This window comes from Heteronotia binoei, chromosome 14 (assembly GCF_032191835.1).
Source record: "Heteronotia binoei isolate CCM8104 ecotype False Entrance Well chromosome 14, APGP_CSIRO_Hbin_v1, whole genome shotgun sequence".
Taxonomy (NCBI): Eukaryota; Metazoa; Chordata; class Lepidosauria; order Squamata; family Gekkonidae; genus Heteronotia; species Heteronotia binoei.
In genome coordinates this window covers 32,303,777-32,316,469 of record NC_083236.1, presented here as the reverse complement: position 1 = coordinate 32,316,469, position 12,693 = coordinate 32,303,777, and the positions used below count along the sequence as shown (strand labels likewise).

The window sequence follows — 12,693 nt, the reverse complement described above, 5'->3', positions numbered from 1 at the left end:
CGACGAAAGCCAAGTCCTTCTGCAAGCTGGGTTAAATCTGTCGATGAATCCTTTCGTGTTGAATTCACCCTGTGAAATTGTTGTGTACAACCACAGGAACTTTTCGACCAGTGAGAATGTATGACATGGAAGATTAAAATGTCCCCCACTGATTTCTTAACTATCACATTTGTCAAAAAAGTGCTACTGTTTCCTCTAGGTCAGTGATCTCCAACACCATGACGTCTGGTGATGTTCCCTAGTTCTGACTTGTTCCTTCCTTCCTCCAAGCAAATACTATATTATTTTCTTATCTGGAAATCTTCTGGGTACCTCTCCAGGAAAGCTACCCAAGGTGACTTAGAAAATAAGAAAAAACATATATAATATCATAAAAGTTGTTACAACCCAGCATTAAAAACTCAACTGGGGCATAAAACAGCATAAGGCACGGAGCAGCTTAAGGTGAGTCTTAAATATTTCTCAGGATAAAAGTCAATTCTAAAAATCACTAAAAGTTCAAAACCTGAAGTCTGGGTAGAAAGCAACATTTTGGCCTGACACCCTATCACAAGCAGGGGAACGAAGGGCGGGAGGCTTCTAATGGCTGCCACCACTCTGGTAAAAATCTGTCTAGGAGGGTCCAGAGCACCCACCCAACCCCTGTCACTCTTCTAAACAAACACTTTCTATCCATGCCCAAAGAGACAGGAGGACCCAAGCAGTATAACAGTAATAAGTTTATTGTAAGTGCTCAAGAACAAACAAGTGGGTTGTAAATGTTAGTGCAATAGTAAACATGGAAAAACAGTAACGGTGGTACAAAGCAAAATAAAAAGCCCACTATATGCTCCCTTCCTCTAATTCCAACTGACTCACCATTCTTTGGATGAGGGGGCTCTCGTGACTGCAGCCTCCTCTCCAGCTCAGCTAGGGTTGCCAATCCCCAATTGGGGGCAGGGGATCCCTAGGTTTGGAGTTCCTCACCCTGCTTCACGGTTACCAGAAAGCAGGAGGGCGGGGGAGAGAGATGGAAATGTCTGCTGGGCACTTCACTTTTTCCAATGGAGACCAGTCTAGGGTATAATGGAGAATTGATTTGTGGGTATCTGGGGCTCTGTGGGAGGCTTTTTTTTTTGAGGCAGAAGCACCAAATTTTCAGCATAGCATCTAGTGCTTCACCTCACCCCCCACGAAGTTTCAAAAAGATTGAACCGGGAGGGCCAAATCTAGGAGCCCCAAAAGAAGGTGCCCTTATCCTCTATTATTTCCAATGGAAGGCTGGCATTTAAAAGGAGTGCGGTCCCTTTAAATGTGATGACCAGAACTCCCTTTGGAGTTCAATTGTGCTTTCCACAGCCCAGCTCCTGGCTCCACCCCCAAAATCTCCTGGCTCTATCTTCAAAGTCTCCAGATATTTCCTGACTCGGACCTGGTAACCCTAAGCTCAGCCTTTCCAGAGAGAAAACTTTCCTGACTGTAGCCTGAGTGGTGACGTGATAAAGGTTTACAAGATTATTAGGGTTGCCAAGTCCAATTCAAGAAATATCTGGAGACTTTGGGGGTGGAGCCAGGAGACTTTGGGGGTGGAGCCAGGAGACATTAGGGGTGGAGCCAAGATCAAGGCTGTGACAAGCATAATTGAACTCAAAAGGGAGTTCTAGCCATCACATTTAAAGGGACGGCACACTTTTTCAATTCCTTCCTTCCATAGGAAATAATGAAGCATAGGGGCACCTTCTTTTGGGGCTCATAGAATTGGACCCCCTTGTCCAATCTTTTTGAAACTTGGGGGGCATTTTGGGGAGAGGCACTAGATGCTATACTGAAAATTTGGTGCCTCTACCCCAAAAAACAGCCCCCCCAGAGCCCCAGATACCCGCAGATCAATTCTCCATGATTTTCTGTGGGAATAAATCTCCATAGGGAAAAATAAAGTTCCCAGAAGACATTTCCCTCCCTCCCCCCCCCCCACTTTCTTACGACCCTGAAGCGGGGGGAGGGCCTCCAAACCGGGGGATCCCCTGCCCCCACCAGGGGATTGGCAACCCTAAAGATTATGCATGGGATAATGAAGACAGAGAAAGAAGTACTTTTCTCCCTTTCTCACAATAAGGAACACATGCGTACTCAATGAAATTGCTGAACAGTCGGGTTAAAATAGATAAAAGGAAGTACTTCTTCACCCAAAGAATAAACACATGGAATTCAATGCCACAGGAGGTGGTGGCAACTACAAGCATAGAGGGGATTGGATAAACATATGGCGCAGAAGTCCATCAGTGGTGATTAGCCACAGGGTATAGATGGAACTCTCTGTCTGGGGCAAGTGATGCTCTGTATTCTTGGTGCTTGGGGAGGGGCAACAGTTGAACGGCTTCTAGTGTCCTGGCCCCACTGGTGGACCTCCTGATGGCACCTGGTTTTTTGGCCACTGTGTGACAGACTGTTGGACTGGATGAGCCATTGGCTTGATCCAACATGGCTTTTCTTATGTTCTCCAGAGAGAACAACCCTCCTTCTCTAGCTGGGCCTTTTATCTCCTTCCTTCCAGGTCCCACCCCTCTAGATTCCACTGGGCAAGTTTTCCATCCAAAACTGCTGCCCATCCAATCAGGGGGACAGAAGGGATCCTGGGAAATGTAGGTTCTGTAGCTACTCTGATACAAGCTTCCCTGGAGCCTGTAGACCTCACTAAGCCTAGGATCATGACACACCCTCACAGGCCGCACCCAAAAAACATTGGCATAGGTATAAAGGTCAATTCTAGAGGCAAGGTACCATACAATTTAATCCTAACATCACTTTCCTGAGAGTAAGCCCCATTGAATAGACTGCAGTAGAATTCAGAGTAGACCTGCTTAGGATTGCTTTTGTAGCTGAAAAAAGCCCCGTCATCCACCTTTGTTGAGCAGGAGGTATTTCAGAACAGCCCCCTATGGGTCTGCAGGAAGCGACCATCAGAAATAGCTACCCCAGCATAGGAGAATGCCTGACTTGGGACCCTGCAATGTTGTAATTGGGTCTCTATGGCAGCCATTTTGTGATACCCAAAAAATAAGCAAGGTGGGGGGCAAATTCTCTAAGAATAAACTCAGCTCTACTCGAAAACTTCAAGCGATTTTTTTAAAAGCATCCTTTCCTTTAGAGTGTAATTACTAATGCATGAAAGGGAGAGAATGATGGGAATATTAAAGCTGCATGTTCTCACCTTTCTTCTTTATTATTCTCCTTCAAAGCTCTTCAGACATAAAAGGAAATGAAGAATGGCAATTCAGTGGCTGCCTTCCAAAGAGATCTGAATGACACACATCTGAAATAGATATCTGCTGTCTTATTAAATACCAGCCTTTCTTCTTTGTGGTCTCTGTTCATCACATTAATGGAAATGCGAGCCTGCGCAGAGTATTGTTTGGAAATTTCCCGATCTATTGCTAAAAAGGACTGTTGGCACTTGCTCCACCCATTCCGAGGAGATGTGTGCAATTACGTGTGCATCAAGTTGGCGACGCCATACCTTCCTGTTTAGTTTTTCTTCTACCGCCATAGCAAAGACATTGTGAAGAACTTCAGTCTGCAGACACCTTTGTCACCTCTTTTTCCTCTGCCTATCCCTTGGTGCCTTCAGTTGTGTATGACACAGCAGACAGAGAGCTTTTAAAAGTCTCAGCACTGTATGAGAGTGGAATTTCTAACTACAAACATGATAAGTATTTGCTATGTTTGGGATAACAACACCAAGTGGACTCTTGCAATGTTGCCTACAATTCACCAAAACAAAACACAACCTATGCTACAACTACGGTTGCCAAATCCAATTCAAGAAATATCTGGGGACTTTGGGGGTGGAGCCAGGAGACTTTGGGGGTGGAGCCAGGAGATATTAGGGGTGGAGCCAAGATCAAGACTGTGACAAGCATAATTGAACTCCAAAGGGAGTTCTGGCTATCACATTTAAAGGGACGGCACACCTTTTCAATTCCTTCCTTCCATAGGAAATAATGAAGGATAGGGGCACCTTCTTTTGGGGCTCATAGAATTGGACCCCCTGGTCCAATCTTTTTGAAACTTGGGGGGTATTTTGGGGAGAGGCACTAGATGCTATATTGAAAATTTGGTGCCTCTACCCCAAAAAACAGCCCCCCCCCCAGAGCCCCAGATACTTGCGGATCAATTCTCCATGATTTTCTATGGGAATAAATCTCCATAGGGAATAATAGAGTTCCCAGCAGACATTTCCCTCCCCTCCCCCCGCTTTCTGATGACCCTGAAGCGGGGGGAGGGTCTCCAAACCAGGGGATCACCTGCCCCCACCTGGGGATTGGCAACCCTAGCTACAACTCTGAGCAGCCACTCAACTGGCTGCCCACCAGTTAGTTGCCAGGCTCCATTTAAAATACTGGCTTTCGCATACAAAGCCCTTTATCACCTTGGACCCTCATATCTGCAAGGCCATCTCTCCCTCTATACTCTGCCATGACAGCTTTGCACATCTGAGCAAAGCCTTCTGCAGGTGCTAAACCTGAGAATGGGTAAAGTCAACGTATACGTACATGTCTTCTTTGTTGTGGGCCCCATCTTGTGGAATGGCCTGCCTGAAGAGGTCAGGAAGGCTCCCAGTCTCCTGGCTTTCCTCAAACTAAGCAAAACTAAATTACTGAAGAGGACTTTTCTTTTTTTGTGTAAAACAAATTTTATTTATGCAATATATTGTTATAATACTCTTAAAAATTACTATAAAATTATCACCAATGCATTACATTTTTTCCCACTGAAGAGGACTTTTCTAGGCAGGCAATTGAATAGCACAACAGGCTTCACAAAGTTACTTGGCTAAATTATTGGGGACTGTGGTCTGCTGTGGGTTGGCTCATGTTATGTAATTTTGCATTATTTCGTGTGTCACATTAACACTTATGCTTTGCTTCAGTTCTGTTTTTTAGACTTCTGGTTGGATCTACAGTTGGATCTTCTGGTTGAGCCAGTTTGGTGTAGTGGTTAAGTGTGCGGACTCTTATCTGGGAGAACCGGGTTTGATTCCCCACTCCTCCACTTGCACCTGCTGAGATGGCCTTGGGTCCGCCATAGCTCTGGCAGAGGTTGTCCTTGAAAGGGCAGCTGCTGTGAGAGCCCTCTCAGCCCCACCTACCTCACAGGGTGTCTGTTGTGGGGGAGGAAGGTAAAGGAGATTGTGAGCCGCTCTGAGACTCACAATCACAAACAGAGTGGAGGGTAGGATATAAATCCAATATCTTCTACAACCTAAATCCTATTTCACTGTTTACTGAATATCCTGTCATGTTGATTGTATTGACTCACTCTGTGTGATCTGCCTTGAGTCCCAGTGAGAAAGGTGGATTATAAATCTGATAGTTAATTTGTCATTCCGCAGATTATCTGTGGAGAAACAGAATGTGGAACCTAAGGCTAGTATTTACTCCAACTATGCGGTATGATCCCTCTAACAGGAGAACTGAAGTGTTTAAACTGATTAAACTGTTAAAATTTAAGAAAATATTTGGAGATTCCGTGGCAAATAAATTCAAACCTGAATCAAAATTTATGCCTAATGTCTCTTATCCAAATATACAAGTCTTTGAACAACTAGTATTGAGGGATATAAAAAAAAGTGGAGGACAAGAGGAATATAACAAGAAAAACCTTAAATATGTCAGAACATAAAATACTGGATAATTTGACCAAAAAAATGGAATATTACAATAAAGGAAGTTGATATAAGCGGGGCAATTGTCATCATGAACACTGTAGATTATATAAAAGAAGTCAGACAACAATTAATTGATAATACATAGTAAGAAGCCATCATGAGAGATCGTACCCCACATATAGCATGTCTTATCAAAACTGTGACAGAAGAAGCACTAGCACTGAGGATTGTAGAGAAGAATATACCTTCTTTTTAATTAATAAATTTCTATGCACTCCAGTATTCTATATTCTCCCAAAGATGCATCAGGAGAGATTTCCACCCCCTGGGAGATCTATAATCTCAGGAATTGATTCGATTTTATAACCTCTTGCACAATTTGTAGATTATTTCCTCCAGACTTTCATCATACAATCATCTTCATACATAAGACATAGAAAAGATTTTATCTGTAAAATAGAAGGGATGGCTGTTCTGGAAAAATCAGTAGTGATGTCCATGTATGTCTCCACTTTATATACTAATATACCTCATGAGGAGGCAACAGCCATAGTGGAACAATGTCTTGAAAGACATGAGGTTCATGAACCATCCACATATTTTTTGGTTGAGCTATTAGAAATTATTGCTTCAGATTTGACCATGATTTTTACATCCAAAAGAAACATGTGGCTATGGAAAGCCCAGTAGCACCAAGCATAGTGAATCTCTTTATGACCAATTTCGATAATAATTTTATTTGCAATTCCATTACAAATCCTTATTTTGATCAACTGATCTTTTACAAAATATTTATTGATGATGTTTTTATTGTCTTTAAAAATATAAATAAGGTTGGCTTTGTACAGTGGGCTAATAATGTTCATGAGACAATCCGTGGGCTAATAATGTTCATGAGACAATCCAGTTTACCTGTCATAAAAGTACCAGATCAATATCATTTCTAGATACCACTGTATTTAAAGACTCTACTAACAGATTTGCAGTTAAAACTTTTCATAAACCTACAAATAAACATTCTTATCTCCATTTTTACTCATTCCATCCAGCCCATTTAACATTAACATCCAATCTGCCATATGGGCAATTTTTACATTGAAAACAAAATTCTATGAATTCACAGGACTACATTAATGAATAATAGATTAGCTAATCAATTGAAAAACAGGTTATTCTGTACAAAACATCTTCACAGCTAGAAGGAAGGCAGGAGAGAAGAATAGGACAATGCTTCTAAAGGATACTGGTTCCACCTCCAACTGCTTCACACATCTTGAGGTAGATAAATCCCAAAAAAGTAACTTGCTGCTTTCATGACCAAGAATGTCACCTCCCTAGTCCACAGGACAGCCTGGTCCCTTCTGTTCTTCAAAGCTATTTTACTGCACTTCTCAGCCAGCTCTCTCTTTTCCCCTCCTTACTCCTGCTGATTTTTTCTTCCTTTTCCTACAGCCACTCCCACTCCCTGCTTTCTTGGCAATCATCCTTAAAAGTCCCACCTCTCCTCCAGTGTTCTGGTAGGGTTTTTAGGTAGGGTTACCAGCTCTGGATTGGGAAATACCTGGAGATTTTGAGGGGGGAGCCTGGGAAGGGTGAGGTTTGGGTAGGGGAGGGACCTCTGTGGGACATAATGCCATAGAGTCCACCCTCCAAGGCAGTCTCCAGGGGAACTGATCTCTGTGGCCTGGGGATTCATTGCAATTTCAGGAGATCTCCAGGTGCCACCTGGAGGTTGGCACTCTTAGATTTAGCCGTCATGCAAATCCTATTGATTGTCAGCCAATCAGAGCCCAGTGGGCTGAGTCAGCCTCAGTTTAAGAAGGGAAAAGGATTCCCCCCTCCTCTTTTGGACAGGTGACTCTGGAAAGGAACATCAGCTTAGCCAAGCTTATATTTGGCTTTTTAGTTATGGTTTGGGGGTCAGCTTAGGTAAGAAAGCTTATTTTTGTGTGGCAAACATTCTGTTAGGGTTCCATTATTCCTAACTTTGATGTACTCCGCTCTGAGCCTCCAAACAGGGGAATGGGCGGAATATAAACAAACAAATAATAATAATAACTGCTTTGTATATATGTTCTGCAATGGAAGCTGAGCTCAGAGGAGAAGAAGGTGCCCCGCTTGGCTGCTCTCGCCTGAAAGTGAGAGCAGCTGGGTGACGTGCACTCTTCTTTGAGCTCAGAGGAGGAGAAGGCCGCTCTTCAAGGTGAGAACAGCCAGGCTTGGAGGAGAGCACTGCTGATGCTCTGGGAAGCCAAGAGCAGTGGGGGAGGGGTCGCCCAGTGGTGCACCATAGGTGAGGTGGCACCCCAGGCTGCCGCCTACCTTGCCCACTCCCACACGCCAGCCATGGCCAGAGAGAGAGACAGAAAAGCCTCTTGAAGTGTTGTGAAAACTTTGGAAGGCAGGGTGAAGCAGGGCCTGCAGGCCAGAGTAGGCCCCTTCTGCCACATAGCGTGTTGCACAGTGTGTCAAATAGGCGTCCTTTGCAAATTGTTCATCCTGACTAGCTGAGATAATTTCAGATTTTGGCTCCATTAGAATGGTCAGTAACTAAGATAGAAGACAAACATTACAAATGCCGTCGCGGGTACCACACCTTAGGCAGAGCAGTCTACTGTCCTTCCTGAGTTCATCATAAAGATAAATCCACCTCCTGTGGAAATAAATATTTAAGTTCCAAAATTATCGTGACACCCTGCCCCTCCAAAAAACAGCAGGAAATGGAGACAAAAACTCAAAGAGTCAGTCAGAGAGTAGGTCAGACTTTTCCATTCAAGCTTACCTCCATCATCACTGAGGCAATGTGTGTTCTTCAAGGCAGCCTGAGCCGCCCTTTCCTCAGCCCTAAGGAAAGCCCACGGACATCAGCCAGACTTCCTTTCAGGCAGTGGAAGATGTCGACGTCACATTTGAAGATCAACAGAAAATCAACAAGTTTGCAAGAAACACCAGCAGAATTACAGAACTGAAGAAAGAAATTGAGGATAAAAAGAAACAACTTCAGAACCTGGAGGATGCCTGAGATGATGTCATGATGCTAGACGATGATTCGCTGCTGATACCCTATCAAATTGGAGACGTCTTCATTAGCCATCCCCAGGATGCAATGCAAGAGATGTTGGAGGAAACAAAGAAAAACTTAACAGGAAGAGATTGTAGCTTTGGAGTCATGCGTAGAATCCATCCAGCGAGTATTGTCAGAACTCAAAGTCCAGCTCTATGCAAAGTTTGGCAACAATATAAACCTTGAGGCAGAAGATAATTGAATACCCTATAAATAGTATTGCGTTTCTTTTCTTTTGTAGTAATTGTTCCCCTGTTACAATAACATTTTAAGAGGTTCCACCTATTTTTTTAAAAGAAAATTACATTTGGTTGTCCGTTCCTTGTAGTTAATGATCTTATTTTGCATACCTATAATTTTTTATGTTAAGACAATAAATTCAAATACCTCTGGTGCATCATCATAAAAACAAACAAACATCCTGAGCCAACCAACTTTTCTTAACCTCCCTCACTATGGCTCTTGCTCTCCACACTTTTTGTCTAATTGCTCTGACCTGGTTCCTGGCAAGGAGCCTCCTCTTGACCCTTCTGAAGCTCCCTCTGGACCCTCAGTTCTCTGGCTGCTGCCAGACCCCAGCCCACTTCCACATGTCTTCTGTATGATCCCCCAATCTTCCTCCTTGCATTATCTTTTATATTCATTCTCTCTCTCTCTCTCTCTTCCTTCTTCCCATGATCTCCAGAGACACAAACATCCCCTCTCATGGACTAGTTCTGGGTGAAATATAATTTGGCATTTTAACTATTGAAGAGTCTATGAATTGTTTGATTGGGACTTGCCAAAGTAAATATTTGAATTTGCCAGTGTATTCTGGTTTAGTTCACCAAGTATTCTGTTGCCAGCTGCCTTTCCTCCACTGATCCACTTTTAGATAACAAAATTAATCTTGTGTAACTCAGCAGTTTCTTCCTTTTCACAGTAAGGCGCTGCACCAGTCTGCAATTTGTGTATGCAAAGATCCTGGGTCCCCAAAAGCCCAGAGTCAGGGTGCATGCGGTGGCACACACATAACTCCCTCTGTTCCCTGGATAACAATAATGTGAAAGACTCATCACAGAAGAAAGGAAGTGCAGGCTGTTAAAGCTGTGGTCCAGACTGAGGAAGTGATGCATAGCATTGCTGCTTAGCATTATTGCTGGCTGTATGATGGGGGTGAGCAGTATGACTCCAATAATAATGTATTATTGCCATGCGTACATGTGATATTGACGTACAATAGCCAGCCTGTGGAGGTACAAAGAAACCGTCATTCCCTGACTTGAAGCCTGCTTTCCCAAGATTTAACTCTGTGCCATTCTGCACCATTTTTGTTATAGTTTCAGGTGGTAGCCATATGAGTCTGCAATAGCAGAACAAAGTTTTAGTAGCACCTTAGAAACCAACAACACCTCTCCCACCATCTTACCTGGATATAAGGGGCTGATGGACCTTCTGTCTCATTTGTATCTGACAAAGTGAGCATTGATTCATGAAAGCTTATATCCTGGTTTTGTTTTGTTATATTGGAGACAAAGCAAATGATCCTCTACCTTGAACTCTGGTACAAATTGGTACATGCTGTAGACAGGAAGAATGGCTTGATCCTTGGGCATGGTAATTCTGATGTTAACTAATCCTGGTTTTGTTTTGTTATATTGGAGACAAAGCAAATGATCCTCTACCTTGAACTCTGGTACAAATTGGTACATGCTGTAGGCAGGAAGAATGGCTCGATCCTTGGGCATGGTAATTCTGATGTTAACTAACGGGAGCAGCTTTGAACAGCAGCATACCATAGAAGTGACTGTGATGTAACAGACACAGAATGCGCTTGGAAAAGCATCCGAACAGTGGCAGAGTCACTCAGTGTTCCAGAAAGTGATTAATGGCCTGCGTGGTCAATGTTCTCCTGGGCAGCCAAAGTAAATTCATCCTTGGAAAAGTGTCTGGGTAATGGGGAGAGCTTTATTGTGCGCATTATGCAGAAACTACAGCTGGTACAGAATGCTGAAGCCAGAATGCTGACTGGAGGGTTTGTAGTCTTTTCTCACCTACGCTGACTCCCAATTAGGTTCCAGGACCAATTCAAGATGCTGATATTGGCTTTTAAAGCCATATACACAGGGGTCATTTTGTAGAAAAAAAAGGTGTCGGAGCTCATTAGCACAACTCGTTTGCACACACCACACACCCTTGACAACCTCGGAAGGTGAACTAAACTATATCAGCTCAGCATCTACCTGAAAATGCTTCTTGAATTATAATTGTGAAAAGAAAACTTTACTCTCATCATACTTTGAAAATTACTTTCTCCTATGTGGACACAGTGGCCTGATGAAGATTTCCATCTGTCTGCTTTATATGTTTTGGTTATTTCCTCATTTTTGGTGGGGGTAAATATTAGAAAGGTTGTCAAACCTTAGAGTTCAGCAAAATTCTCACAGGGGGTTTGAACAATGGAGCCCAGAAGCAAGTATTGGGGATAAGAAAGAAAGAGCACAGTACTCCACTTCTGTGAGCTGCTGCCCAAAATGAGCCTGCATAGATGGCTTGGGACCAATGTATCTTAAGACCATCTACTTCCACATGAACCTATCTGATCACTGTAGTCATCTCCAGGTGCCTTTTATAGGGTGTCCTTGTAGTCTAAGGCTAGATGAGTCATAACCCAAGAAGGGCCTTCTCAGACATGGCACTAAAATTGTGGAACTCCCTTCCCGGGTGCATCAGTAGCTATAATATCATCACTAACATTTTCTTACTGAATTTGGAAGCTGAGCGTTCAAGCACTTTTCAACTATCAATTAACTCCATTTTCTTAAAGTTACTTCCATATTGGACAGTTAGACCGATTCCCCACTAGCCTTATGCCGCTTTCATTCTCCTCTTCTTCGTGGGGCTTCCGTTGGATTTCACACTATCTGCCCCAGGGCTGCAACTCACTGCCTTTCTCGTGTGGCAAACAGAAACTGGTTTTTAGAGGCTCTTGTTTGCTGCACAAAAGAGGCGCAGCGAGTTGCAGATAGGGGCAGATAGTGTGAAATCCAACAGATTTCTGGGGCAGATAGTGTGAAATCCAACAGAAGCCCCGCGGAGAAGAGGAGAGTGAAAGCAGCATACGGCTAGTGGGGAATCGGTCTTAGTTGAAACACATACAGAAAAGCTAGATTAATTGCTTCATAATAGCAGTTAAGAGTTGAGATTGTCCTTCAGAGAGCCAGTTTGGTGTAGTGGTTAAGCGCGTGGACTCTTATCTGGAAGAACCGGGTTTGATTCCCCACTCCTCCACCTGCACCTGCTGGAATGGGGGAATGGGGGTGGAATAACAGAGCCATGTTACCTTGGCCCTCCATGATGTTTTGCAGACCAGCTTTATGGAGGGCCCTAAAACTATAGATCACAATTAGGTTTTACCATGCTTGACACCCCGCCCTTCTCTCTGAATCAGAGACTCAGAGCGGCTTACAATCTCCTATATCTTCTCCCCCCACAAAAGACACCCTGTGAGGTGGGTAGGGCTGAGAGGGCTTTCACGGTGTAAATGATGGGGGCCTTGCTGCTAATGCATGCTCAGTGAGTCTGGAAGCCCCCCAAGCCCTGCCCCTTCCCCTTGCCTGGCTCCAGAGCACTCTGGGCAGCAGCTGCTGGGGGGGGGGCAGGTTGGCTGGTCTGGTCTGGGCAGATGGGAGTTGGAGGGAAGGAAAGTTGGGGGAATGTCCCACTGCCCGCAAGTTTCTTGTGGGTCTCCAGTTTTGTCTTTCTCTAAATCTGTTCTGTCATAGATTCAAGTGGGTAGCTGTGCTGGTCTGAAGCAACAGAACAATGTTTAAGTCCAGTGGCACCTTTAAGACCATCAAAGTTTAATTCTGGATATATCCAGAAAGCTTATACACAGAATTAAACTTTGTTGGTTTTAAAGGTGCCACTGGACTGAAACTTTGTTCCGTTCTATCATAATCATATGATTATTATTTAGATAACTGATTGGTTAAAAACTAAG

The 12,693-nt window shown here is 43.7% G+C and overlaps 1 pseudogene; it reads left to right on the top strand.

Annotated features, from left to right (window-relative positions):
* LOC132582287 (prefoldin subunit 4-like) overlaps nt 1-8,930 on the top strand; it is a 9,258-nt pseudogene extending 328 nt beyond the window's left edge.
* The last annotated feature ends 3,763 nt before the right edge of the window (nt 8,931-12,693 follow it).